A 13,224-nucleotide genomic window follows, 5' to 3' on the forward strand; every position below is an offset into this window, starting at 1 on the left:
AGACCTTGGCATTGGCCCCCATTTCACGGATAAAACCATAGCCGCGGCCCACGTCGGTGTAAACGAGCTGCAGCGGTCTGCAATAGCGTCTTTCCCTCGGCGCAAATCCTCCTAGACCTCACGCTCCCATTGCTTTTTGCGCCTGATGACACTCTCGATCCAGGCAGCCTGACTAGGCGAAGGAAAAGGGCCTTCTCCCAGCTAGTGGAAATGGGAGGCACCCAGGGACATCACAGTGGCGGATGGAGACTGGGCCTCGGAGACACAGAGTTGGGTCAAGGACTTTTCTTCCAAGATAAGGGGCAGAACAACAGCTTCTGCAACTGAGGCATGTGGCAGCAACCATTCATCCAAGGTCAGGGGCTGGAGTGCATTCACCACTCCGGTCACATTTGCCACACCCGACCCATTTCTGGATTGGGTCAACTCCATCCACTCCACCCATTTTGCAGCATTCAGAAGTGGAGGGCGTGGTCCTTTTTCCTTTAGCCACACCCACCATGGGCAGGTCAGTGATGACTGGCAGGCAGACTTTCGTGCTCTTTCTAGGACATGCCCACGAAGGGTGGTGTCACAGTTGTCGTTTTCTCTCATGACACCACTCACCGCCATCTTTGTCACTGAGGCGTTTTCAGTCCCACATAAAGGTTTAGGCATATCGAATAAAGTGGTCACTTTCTGAATTTCAGTCTCTGCTCTCTTTGCGGCATCTCCGCATGACAGGATGGCAGTCCACATCAAATCCTCCAGAGTTTCCATAGCATCTGAGGCACTTGTCACTTCTCTCACAGTCTCCAGTCTTATCTTTTTCTGTCACATCAGTTTCATCTTTTCTTGTCACATCAGTTTCATCTTTTCCTGTCACATCGACTTCATATTCTACAGCACTCCCATGCTGCACGACTTTGGCATCCTGCCGACTACGCCAAGTGTAAGGTTCTGCCAGGACCGTAGTCATGGCCAAGGACTCTGGGGAAATGGTGTCCTGGCCTCCCCTCACATAGACATGACAGCTTCCTTTCAGCATACCTGCAGCTCCATTCTTTTCACGGCTTTCTGTAATGCCCTGCATGTTCTCCTCAGACGATGTGGAACAAACAGTCACAGTCCCGTTCAACTTTAACAATAACAGCTTTACTCATTTTTGTACACAGCACATCCATTTTCTTTACAGCGGTTACCTCAGATTCCACAGTGCACAATTCTGTCACTTTCCGTATGCTATCACTGTCTTCCTTCAAAATATCTCCAGGACGTCCCATCCTGGTCAGCATCACAGCATCCTCTCTGTCCAGCTTCACCATTTTTGGGAGTTCCCCTGTCTGTTTCACCCCAGACAAAAAGACATCTGCCCAAACAGCATGCTGCCTCATAATGAGCGATCTGTGCTGCCGTACTGCTACCAAATGTCTCACTACCATCTGTAGTGTCATCATCTGCACTGCTATGTTCTGCGCTGCTGTGAACTGTGCGACTGTGATCTGTGCATCTGTGTTCTGTAGTGTTGTCATCTGTGACCCTCAAGCCCTGGATGGCTGAGCCCTTGTCTTTAAGGTTACAGAGCTGACTGCCCTGTCAGGGTGCTCCCGCCCAGCTGATGCAAATCTCAGCTGTTCCTCAGCTTAACGGTCGCTAGCTCCTCCTACTTTAACTATTTAGAGGCTGAGTATGCACTCCACCCTCATCTAGTGGCCTAACTCGGGTACTACGCTTTCCTTACAACTATAACAGTAGTTATACATAGCATTAACATAAATGTACATTACACTTTTATCCCTTAAGGTAATACACTGAATAGTGTAGCAGTACCTATGTGACACACACATAATGGTAATACACACGAACATGTAGCAGTACCAGTAAAATAAGAGAAAGAGATAAAAGATAGACCAATAACATTTTCCATTCCCTTACAATGACATCAAAGTTAAAGTCTTGAACAACACTTTTAATGAATCAGTTTGAAAGAATGTACGGTATTCTTCGTCTCACTAGAATTCTGTTTCAATTTATCACAACGTCTCACTTTTGTTCATAGACTGGTATTGTCACTCAGCTCTATCCACTTAAAGGGAATCTGTCACATACCCTTTGGCGGGCGACGAAAGCGAGGTCGGTCCAGTCCGATGGGCGGTGTTCCCTATGTGTGCCGCCTCCCCATCCTTGCCCGCCGTCCGCAGGTTATTGCTGAATTGGAGTAGGTGTACGCCATTTTTTGCACGTGCGCTAAGCATTCATAGCTAGCGCACATGCAGTATGCCTTGCCTGACTGCAGGCAAAGCTGAAAAGCCGGACTGCGCATGCGCCAGTTAACTAAGCCCCGGAAGTATTGTGCTGTGTTCCGGGGCTTAGTTAACCAGCGCATGCGCAGTCCAGCTTTTCGGCTTTGCCCGCAGTTGGGCAAAGCATACTGCGCGTGCGCTAGCTATGAATGCTTAGCGCACGCGCAAAAAATGGCGTACGCCTACTCCAATTCAGCAATAACCTGCGGACGGCGGGCAAGGATGGGGAGGTGGCACACGTTGGGAACACCGCCCATCGGACCGGACCGACCTCGTTTTCATCGCCCGCCAAAGAGTAGGTAATAGATTCCCTTTAAATGGGGCAGACACAGTCCATGGGTAGAGGCGGTACTATTTTCTGTGGGGAAAAATACATTGTGTGTGTATTTTATGGTCCTATTCTGCAGGTCTTTGAGCTGTCTGAAAGGAAATAGGTTTTCTACTAATCCTGAAAACATGCAGCGCTTTACTTGGAATAAGAATTTATATTTGTACAACCATAAAACTGTAGTCTGAACATCAGTCACACATCTTCTACATAGTCATTTGCCTTCTAAATTGTCATGTTGGAAAAACAAATAAAAGCTGGCTAATTTAAGAAACACATACCACTAAAACAACCTTAAAAACGTTGTAATTAAAAGCGAAAGTTCTGGGGAAATGCTCCAGGAGTTTTCATGAACAAGTCAGCCATACAGAAGAATAGGTATCCTTTCTACACAATTAGGATCAAACCAAAGAATACATCACCACATTTATGGAAATATGCGACTGGGTAATTCACAGCACTACTGGCAATTAGTGGTTGACTGGTTGTCCTTGGCATAACAATATCATTGTCCAAGGTTTCCTTTCATCAGCTCTTGATGAGGCTACAAAGGAAAACTAGGCGGCTTTTGCTACAGTATAGACAGATTTTTCACAGGTTCTTTCAGGTTACCTTTGTGTGTTCCAGTTCACTTCCTAAGTCAAAAAACTGAAACATTATAAATCACTCTATTATAACCTGGTAAATCTGGGACTTACATATGACATTCTTGTAAAGACTTATTCTAATATGGGACTCATATAAAGCATGCTGTGGATCTAACTTTCACTCCTTAACACTGAAATTACCAAACCAAGATGGAAAAGTCATGGAATTGCATAGCTGCATAGGTTGAAAAAAACCCCAGGTCCATCAAGTTTAACCCCTTCAAAACCTATAACGTATAGGTATGTCATAGGCTGTGAATCCCCCCTTTGATGCGGGCTCTGGCAGTGAGCCCGCATCTTTTCTGTCACATGTAAGCTGATCTGATCAGCTGTTATGTGCCCCTAGCAGCATTTAACATTTTAAATGACACTGTTTAATCTGGCTGATCGTGCCGGAAGCGAGTCATAAACTCCGCCCATCGGCACCCTTGTCACATGATCGCTGCAGCTCTGTTCACTTAGCCACGCCCATTTTCTCAAACACAGAGTACTGTCTGGAGTCTCAAGCTTTGTATCCCGCAATATAGGTGACAGCCCCGACAGTTACGGACCCTTCACGGAGGAGACATGCCTAGTTAATTCTTTCCCCTTTACAGCATGACAAGCAGAAGTCTGCAGAAAACCCCCATGTTTGTCATTGCTGTTCTGCTATGGACATTGGTCCATTCACAGCAAATGATGATTTTTGCTACACATAGCAGGGCTGAAGTTCTATGTGTAGCACAAGCGATTGGATGATCGCAGCTTCAGGTCTCCTAAGGAGACTATTGAAGCAAGTAAAAAGTGGAAAAAAAGTTTTTAAAAATATTTAAAAAAAATAAAAATTTTAACATTCAAATCACCCCTCATTTGCCCCATTCAAAATAAAACAATAAAAAAGTGCACATATTTGGTATCTCTGCTTTAAGAAAGGCCTGATCTATCAAAATATAAAAAGAATTCATCAGATTGGTAAACGACATAATGAGAAAAAAGAATCAAAACTCCAGAATTACAGATTTTGGTCAACACAATGTTGAAATAAAATGCAATAACAGGCGATCAAAAAATTATATCTACCCCAAAATGGTACCAATAGAAACATAAGCTCGGCGCTCAAAAAATAAGCTTTCACCCAGTCCCAGATGCCGAAAATGTACACGCTACGTGTCTTGGAAAATGGTGTCATTTATTTATTGTATATACAGTATTTCTTTGTTTTAGAAACTTTTTTTAACACCATAAATAAAAAAGATCCTATGCATGTTTGGTATTGGCGTACTCGTACTGACATAGGAATCATAATGGCAGGTCAGTTTTACCAAATAGTGAACATGGTAAAAAAAAAACAGCACTTTTTTGCAATTTCACTTTACTTGGAATTTTTTCCCACTTTCCAGTACGCAATATGGTAAAACCAATGGTGCCGTTCAAAAGTACAACTCATTAAAAAAAAAACAAAAAAAAAAACGTTGTATAGCCGTATTGCTGGAAAAATAAAAAAGTTACAGCTCTGGGAAGAAGGGCAGCAAAAAACGAAAACGCAAAAATAGAAAGTCCCAAAGTGATTAAATTATCTATAACCCAAAATTAGTGATGAGCGAACCAGAACTGTAAAGTTCGGGGTTTGCACCAGACACCTAGTGTCCAGTGCTGAACTCCGAACACGGACTTCTCCAGGATGTCCGTGTTAGTCTTCAGAGTTCTGATGCAGCTCAACCAATCAACAAGCTTTTAGGCTGTGGGCACTTCCACAGCCATCACAACTATGCCAAGTATTCCCATGACTGTGATTGACCGGCGCACCATGTGACCCGGCCTGTATAACAGCCGGCTCATGGGTGGCGATGCCATTGTGCTCTGAATAGCATAGGTACAAGATGCTGTTTAAGTGAGAGACAGTGTAAAAGCAATAAATAAATAAATAATGAAAAAATAGCCAGCCAAGCAGACAACTGTGAGCTGGTCTTATTATGCTGGGATTACTCCAATGACTCCAATTACTAGGAGTCCCTCCTATTTTTAATAATCAGTTAAGGCAAAGCAGGCAGCTGAGGGTTGATATTAATAGGCTGGAAGGTCTGTGGATATTGGCCCCTTCCCAGCCTAATAAGACAAGCCCTCAGCCCTCACAGAAATGGCGCATCCATTAGATGCACCAATTCTCACGCTTAGCCTAGGCTCTTCCCGATTTGCCCTGGTGCAGTGGCAATCAGGTTAATGGGATTGTGGGCTTGCTGTCAGCAAGTGGCTGACATCAAGCCCAGTGGTTAGTAATGGAGAGGTGTCTATCAAACACCCCCATTACTTACCCCATATTTAAAAATAAATAGACAGACACAGTAAAAAAAAGTTTATTTGAATAAAGACATCCCAACACATTCCCTGGTTCACCTATATATTATTAAAAAACAATCTCCATAGGTCCAATGAAATCCATGGCATTCCCACGATGTCCACTGATTATCCACTGCAACCTATGGATTGTTATTCCGAGGACAAGGCTCTATAGGTCAATCCCGGTCATGTCTCATGGGCAATGACGTTACTGAATTACTAATGTCATCACTCATAGACATGACCAGGAATGATAGAAACCTCTCTATTACTTACCCTAGGGCTTGATGACAACTGACATTACAAGGCTGACATCAACCCCATTTGCCAACGCATAAAGGCATTCAGAAAGAGACAAGCAAAGAGCTAGAATTGGATCATCTAATGTGATTCGCGAGCTGCGGGCTAATATTTTTAGGCATGGGCTCAATAACTATGGCATTTCCCAGCCTATTAATATTAGCTCACAGCTGTATGCTTTGTCTTTGCTAGTTATCAAAAAAAGGGGAGGCCCAATGTCATTTTTTCCCCAATTTTTTTATAACCAGCAAAGTCAAAACAGACAGCTGTGAGCTGATATTATCAGGCTGAGAAGGGCTATGGTTAGGTGACCCCTCCCAGCCTCAAAATACCAGCTCACAGCTGTCTACTTTACCTTGATTGGTTATCAAAAACAGGGGGGACCCTGTATCATTTTTATAATTTATTTATTTATTAACTAGTACAGTAAACTACACACGAAAAACACTGCTCCACTCCTCTGCTTGGACCTCTCCCTCTTGGTTCAAGATTGCAATTTTTTAGTTTTTTTATCCTATATTATTTTAAGTAATTTCCCTAAGCACATTTGTTAGCAGGGCATTTCTCCTGCTCTTACCCCCATTGTGCTTCCTTTTGCAGCCCCCTAGTCCTTCATATGACCATTTAACAGCCAATTTACAGCACTAAAATTGGACATCCCATTAACTTCTATGGTGTTTGGGTCAATTTCTGGTACCTGACCCAAACTTTGCACTAGTTTGATTGAACCTGACGAATCCGAACATCGACATTTCCGCTCATCCCTTACTTACAATCTTAGGCTGGAGTCACACTAGAGAGAAATACAGACGAGTGAGAGGCGCAAAAACAATGTATTGCACTCGGCCCAATGTTAATCTATGGGGCAGCTCCCATCAGCTGTTTTTTTCTCTGCCGTATTTTAGGGGTTGAGAAAATCGCAGCATGTTGCGATTGTCAGCGTAGTCCTCCAAAAATATGCCAATGCCAGTTTATGGGGGTAAGAAAACTACGAATTGCACACAGACCAGACGTGTGACTTGTGAGAAATACGCACTGATGTCCTTTAACAAAAGCCTGCAATTCATTTTGCCATGCAGTAAAATCACACTGACACGTTTAATAAAGAATAGAAAGAATAGATATATACACATAGAATACATATACAGTATATGTATGTATATATATATATATATATATACATGTCATTGAGACACACATATATATATTTATATTTCATATAGTTCTATATAGCATAATATCCGCTAAATCAATTACCGACTTCTGTAAGATCATTACAAAACCCGACATGTAATGACACATGGTTTACATACAGTAAACCATTTCATTTCATTTAGTTTTTTATATGTCTTTGACTAATAATTAGATTAGGGTATGTGTGCAAAATTTGGGACATGCAGGTGTTAAATTAAGGGGTTAATTCATTGAAAAAAAATTGCGTGGGCTCCCGCAGTAATTTCTCCACCAGAGAGGGAAAGCCAGTGAGTGAGGGCAGATATTTATAGCCTACAGAGGGACCATTGTTTTTGCCCCCCCGGCTAAAAAAAATCTGCCCCCAGCCACCCCAGAAAAGGTGCATCTATAAGATGCGCCTTTTCTGGCACTTAGCCTCTCTATTGCCATTGCCTTTAGCTGTGGCTAATGGGTTAATAATAATGGGCTAATGTCACCTTGCTAATGAAAGGTGACATTAAGCCGGGTTAATAATGGAGAGGTGTCAATAAGACACCTCTCCATTATTAACCCTAGAATAGTAATGGGGTAAAAAAAACACAAAAATTCTTTTAATGAAATAATCACACAAAGTTTTTGACCACATTTATTAATCTGCTAATCCAAAAAAGCCCTTGTTCTGTAAAAAAAATAAAATAAAAAAACAACAATATACAGACCTCTCCGCTTTTCAGTCAGGTCCCCCGCTGCAATCCATCACAAGAGGTTAACTAGTTTACAATGGGGACCGATGCTAATGCTACCTGCCCCGCTGTAACCCTCTGCAGAATGAATTACTTCATCTCTGCGCAGCCTCCCCAGCTGACCGGAGATGAACTAATAAGCGTGGGAAAGTTTCTGAACTTGTTCCCATGCTCCTGAGTTCACCTCAGGTCAGCCAGGGACGCCAAACAGCCTCACTGTCTCAATTTTGAATGTTGGTTGTGCTTTCACACTTGTGGTAGCATGAGACGGACTCTACAACCCACACAAGTGGCTCAGGTAGTGCAGCTCATCCAGGATGGCACATCAGTGCGAGCTGTGGCAAGAAGGTTTGCTGTGTCTGTAAGCTTGGTGTCCAGAGGCTGGAGGTGCCGCCAGGAGACAGGCCAGTACACCAGGAGACGTGGAGGGGACCGTAGAAGGGCAACATCCCAACAGCAGGACCGATACTTCAGCTTTTATTCAAGGGGGAAGAGGAGGAGCACTGCCAGAGCCCTGCAAAATGACCTCCAGCAGGCCACAAATGTGCATGTGTCTGCACAAATGGTTAGAAACTGACTTTATGAGACTGGTCTGAGGGCCCGATGTCCACAGATGGGGGTTGTGCTCACAGCCCAACACCGTGCAGAGTGCTTGGCATTTGCCACAGAACACCAGGATGCTCCTTCTGAGGAAGAAACCGAAACGTGCGACAAGGGGTACATTGTAGCGGTCTGGACTCTGGTTAAATATATGCATCTTCCAGCTTCTATGCAATAGTTTACATACCCATGCTATTTAGCATTTACTATACTGGTTTGTGGATTGGGTATGGTGTACAAAGAAATCTGCATGTAAATTAATTTCAGGCTTTCAAGCTGTCTTTATATTTTAGTATTACTATCTTTGAATTGAATATATACTCTTGGAAGCCTGTATATGATAACATCCCAGTTCTTTGTCCTGTAGGATGTGTTTGAGCCTCCATGTATCTATATGGTTTTAACTTCATTGATCCATTGAAAGTACCTTATCACCATTTATTGTCAGGGATTTCAGTATAAATATTAACTTTCATTGTAGGGCAGAACTCATCCTCCTGCTCGATGTTTGCATTGTTTTTTCTTTATGTTATCATCCCTTTTAAAAAATGGTTCAATAAAATTTATTTTTAAATGAATCTATTGGAGGATCTCACACAAACTTGATAGATCATGCACAAACAATGTATCAGGTCACCATGGCAATGATCGGGCCTTGCGATGATATTGCGGGGATACCAATCGGAGGGGAGAAGACGCTCCCTCTCACTGCCTTCTAAATCCTGCAATAGATATTGATGATGTTATTTAGGGTGTTTAACTGTCGGGAGTGGAGTGATCACTGCTCATGGCTGTGAGAGCCAGGTGTCAGCTATGATATTAGCTGAAGACCCGGCGGCAATAGCACGTGCACAGCACCTCTGCACTCAAAATCGCCATGACGTATCCATACGTCATAGGTCGGTAATCCTTGCCTTCCATGACGTATGGACATGTCAAAGGTCGCGAAGGAGTTAATAATTGTAAAAATATAAATACGCTATAAAAATATTTTTACTGGATTTTAATCCACAAAATATGCTACTCTTTCCATTGTTTTTCAACTGTATTTTTTACCAACTTAATCTAAATATAAACACTCAATTCAACTTTCCAAGATGTACTTAGTGATGTCATTCATGTAAAATATTAATCTTCTCCAGAGGTTAGTGTAAGTTCTATTTTCAATTTAATAGATATCAATCTAAAAAAAGGTAAGCAGCAAGGTCAGACTTTTCGATTTCACATTCATAAACAGTTCACATTCATACAAAGACTAGCGATTGTATGGTTTTAAATAGAGAAGGACAGGTAGTTGGAGAAATGTATCAGACATTGCCAAGCTTATGTATTTTATGAATGGTTCAGATGTAAAGTCGTAGTTGTTGATATGAAAGGATGACCAGCTTCGGTTACGTAATGGTGTAATACCCATATCTGTCTCTGGACAAACTCTTCCTACTTAAATGTTGGTTCAGATTTCTTACATAATTTCCTAATTGCCAACACCTCTAGCTGATCAAAGTCTCTGTTAAGTTGCGCTGCAATGTTTTTGGCAATGTTTTGAGGTTCTCATGCCAGATCCATTTTCAACAATATACCATAAATTTGGCATATAGATCAAGGTCAAAGATCTTCAATATTGGCAGTCCTATATGAATCCTTTATTGCACGTCACAATCTACTGCTGCTTTCTCAAAATAAATGGAGCCTTTTGTATGTTTGATGTATATTCAAAAGGGTTGTTTGATCATATAACCCAAAGAAAAGAATTATTAAAATAACCTATAAAGAAAATACCTTGAAATTGAAATAAGGACAGCTACTGTTGTGGCCAAAAGTATTGACACCCCTGCAATTCTGTCAGATAATACTCAGTTTCTTCCTGAAAATGATTGCAAACACAAATTCTTTGGTATTATTATCTTCATTTAATTTGTCTTAAATGAAAAAACACAAAAGAGAATGAAGCAAAAAGCAAAACATTGATCATTTCACACAAAACTTCAAAAATGGGCCAGACAAAAGTATTGGCACCCTCAGCCTAATACTTGGTTGCACAACCTTTAGCCAAAATAACTGCGACCAACCGCTTCCGGTAACCTTCAATGAGTTTCTTACAATGCTCTGCTGGAATTTTAGACCATTCTTCTTTGGCAAACTGCTCCAGGTCCCTGATATTTGAAGGGTGCCTTCTCCAAACTGCCATTTTTAGATCTCTCCACAGGTGTTCTATGGGATTCAGGTCTGGACTCATTGCTGGCCACCTTAGAAGTCTCCAGTGCTTTCTCTCAAACCATTTTCTAGTTCTTTTTGAAGTGTGTTTTGGGTCATTGTCCTGCTGGAAGACCCATGACCTCTGAGGGAGACTCAGCTTTCTCACACTGGGCCCTACATTATGCTGCAAATTTTGTTGGTAGTCTTCAGACTTCATAATGCCATGCACACGGTCAAGCAGTCCAGTGCCCTAGGCAGCAAAGCAACCCCAAAACATCAGGGAACCTCCGCCATGTACGGACCGTATTCTTTTCTTTGACTGCCTCTTTTTTTCTCCTGTAAACTCTATGTTGATGCCTTTGCCCAAAAAGCTCTACTTTTGTCTCATCTGACCAGAGAACATTCTTCCAAAACGTTTTAGGCTTTTTCAGGTAAGTTTTGGCAAACTCCAGCCTGGCTTTTTTATGTTTCGGGGTAAGAAGTGGGGTCTTCCTGGGTCTCCTACCATACAGTCTCTTTTCATTCAGACGCCGACGGATAGTACAGGTTGACACTGTTGTACCCGTGGACTGCAGAGCAGCTTGAACTTGTTTGGATGTTAGTCGAGGTTCTTTATCCAACATCTGCACAATCTTGCGTTGAAATCTCTTGTCAATTTTTCTTTTCCGTCCACATCTAGGGAGGTTAGCCACAGTGCCATGGGCTTTAAACTTCTTGATGACACTGCGCACGGTAGACACAGGAACATTCAGGTCTTTGGAGATGGACTTGTAGCCTTGAGATTGCTCATGCTTCCTCACAATTTGGTTTCTCAAGTCCTCAGACAGTTCTTTGGTCTTCTTTCTTTTCTCCATGCTCAATGTGGTACACACAAGGACACCGGACAGAGGTTGAGTCAACTTTAATCCATGTCAACTGGCTGCAAGTGTGATTTAGTTATTGCCAACACCTGTTAGGTGCCACAGGAAAGTTACAGGTGCTGTTAATTACACAAATTAGAGAATCATCACATGATTTTTCGAACAGTGCCAATACTTTTGTCCACCCTCTTTTTTATGTTTGGTGTGGAATTATATCCAATTTGGCTTTAGGACAATTCTTTTTGTGTTTTTTCATTTAAGACAAATTAAATGAAGATAATAATACCAAAGAATTTGTGTTTGCAATCATTTTCAGGAAGAAACTGAGTATTATCTGATAGATTTGCAGAGTTGTCAATACTTTTGGCCACAACTGTATGCTTTAGTCAGAAATTTTTGACTATGCCCCATCCTGGCAAAACCCACCCACTTTTCAAAAAGGAGGCAGAGCCAGTCAGTACTGGCATAAGTCAAAAGTCACAAACTGTTTGAGTAACTGCAAGAATTCCAGCACAAGCTGTTTCATGAATCAGCCCCACAGTTGAAGAATGAGGCCAAAAAAGAAAGCAGATTCAAGGAGCAGACCCCCTCTGGTTTTTCTCCATCTCCATGATTGATAAGTCTCTCTCTATACACACATATGGAGAGAAATGTCAACCAAGGCAAGTAGTGTGGAGAAGCCAGCAGGGGGTTACCCCTTTAATTTTCTCCATTTTCCCACAAAAAGGGCAATAAAATTTGCCTCCAAATTTCAAGAATTAACACAGTAGTAAAGGGCAACAGTATCTACTTGCCCAAGTCATAGAACTAATGCATCAGTATACAGTAAACCCACATAATAAAGATGCCGGCAACACAGGTGCAAGAAGTATGTTACGAGCAAGTGTATTTTGGTCAAAATATTTTCCAATACTTCATATACAGTGGCATGTATACATTTGGGCGCCCCTGGTCAAAATTACTGTTATTGGGAACAGTTAAGCAAGTTAAAGATGAAATGATCTCTAAAAGACCTAAAGTTAAAGATGACACATTTTCTTTGTATTTTAGGCAAAAACTTTTACATGCCACTGTACATTATATATTTTTTTGCAGTTTATTTTTATTCAGGGTGCCAGGGTGCAGCCAAGCCCATAAATTTTAGTCTTGTCAACTAGGGTGTCTGTCCTCGTGAGATGCACTTAGATAGTGCTTGGCAGTCTGCCTAATCTAATAGTATGGGCGTCACTTATAGGCTATAAGCTAGACACTGTGCATCTTATACAAGCTTTTTGGGGTGCAATTTTAATATTAGGCAATCACCCTCTCCATAAATTAGTAGGTTGTGAGTGGTTGTCTCATCAGTATTTTGCATCTGTGTTGGCGCCATCTTTATTATATAGATTTGACACATCCTGCATTAGTTCTGTGACCTGGGCAGGTAACTATTGTTGATCTTTTTTGTTAATTAAAACTTACTTTTAGATAATGTACTTAGACACACCAGTATCAAAATGCTCCAAATTAGTCACGGTGGTACACACTGGTTGATAGATCTGGTGTATCTTTAGACTGTCTAGTTTATGTTTACACCATCTATTTGTTGGCTAACTTTGTGGCATAAATTTGTGGCAAAATTTTGGCACATGGTGTCACACATTAAACCTTGTAATTTTCTCCTAAATTCACTCCTCTTTTGATCTAAGCCATGCTACCTTGTCTGCCAAACCACAAGGAAATGTCAACAACACAAAACTGTAAAAACTCCCACACATATGAAACTAATGTTGGTCATACCTA

The sequence above is a fragment of the Dendrobates tinctorius genome, unplaced genomic scaffold (genome assembly GCF_039654945.1).
Source record: "Dendrobates tinctorius isolate UK_male_01 unplaced genomic scaffold, ASM3965494v1 ptg000070l, whole genome shotgun sequence".
Taxonomy (NCBI): domain Eukaryota; kingdom Metazoa; phylum Chordata; class Amphibia; order Anura; family Dendrobatidae; genus Dendrobates; species Dendrobates tinctorius.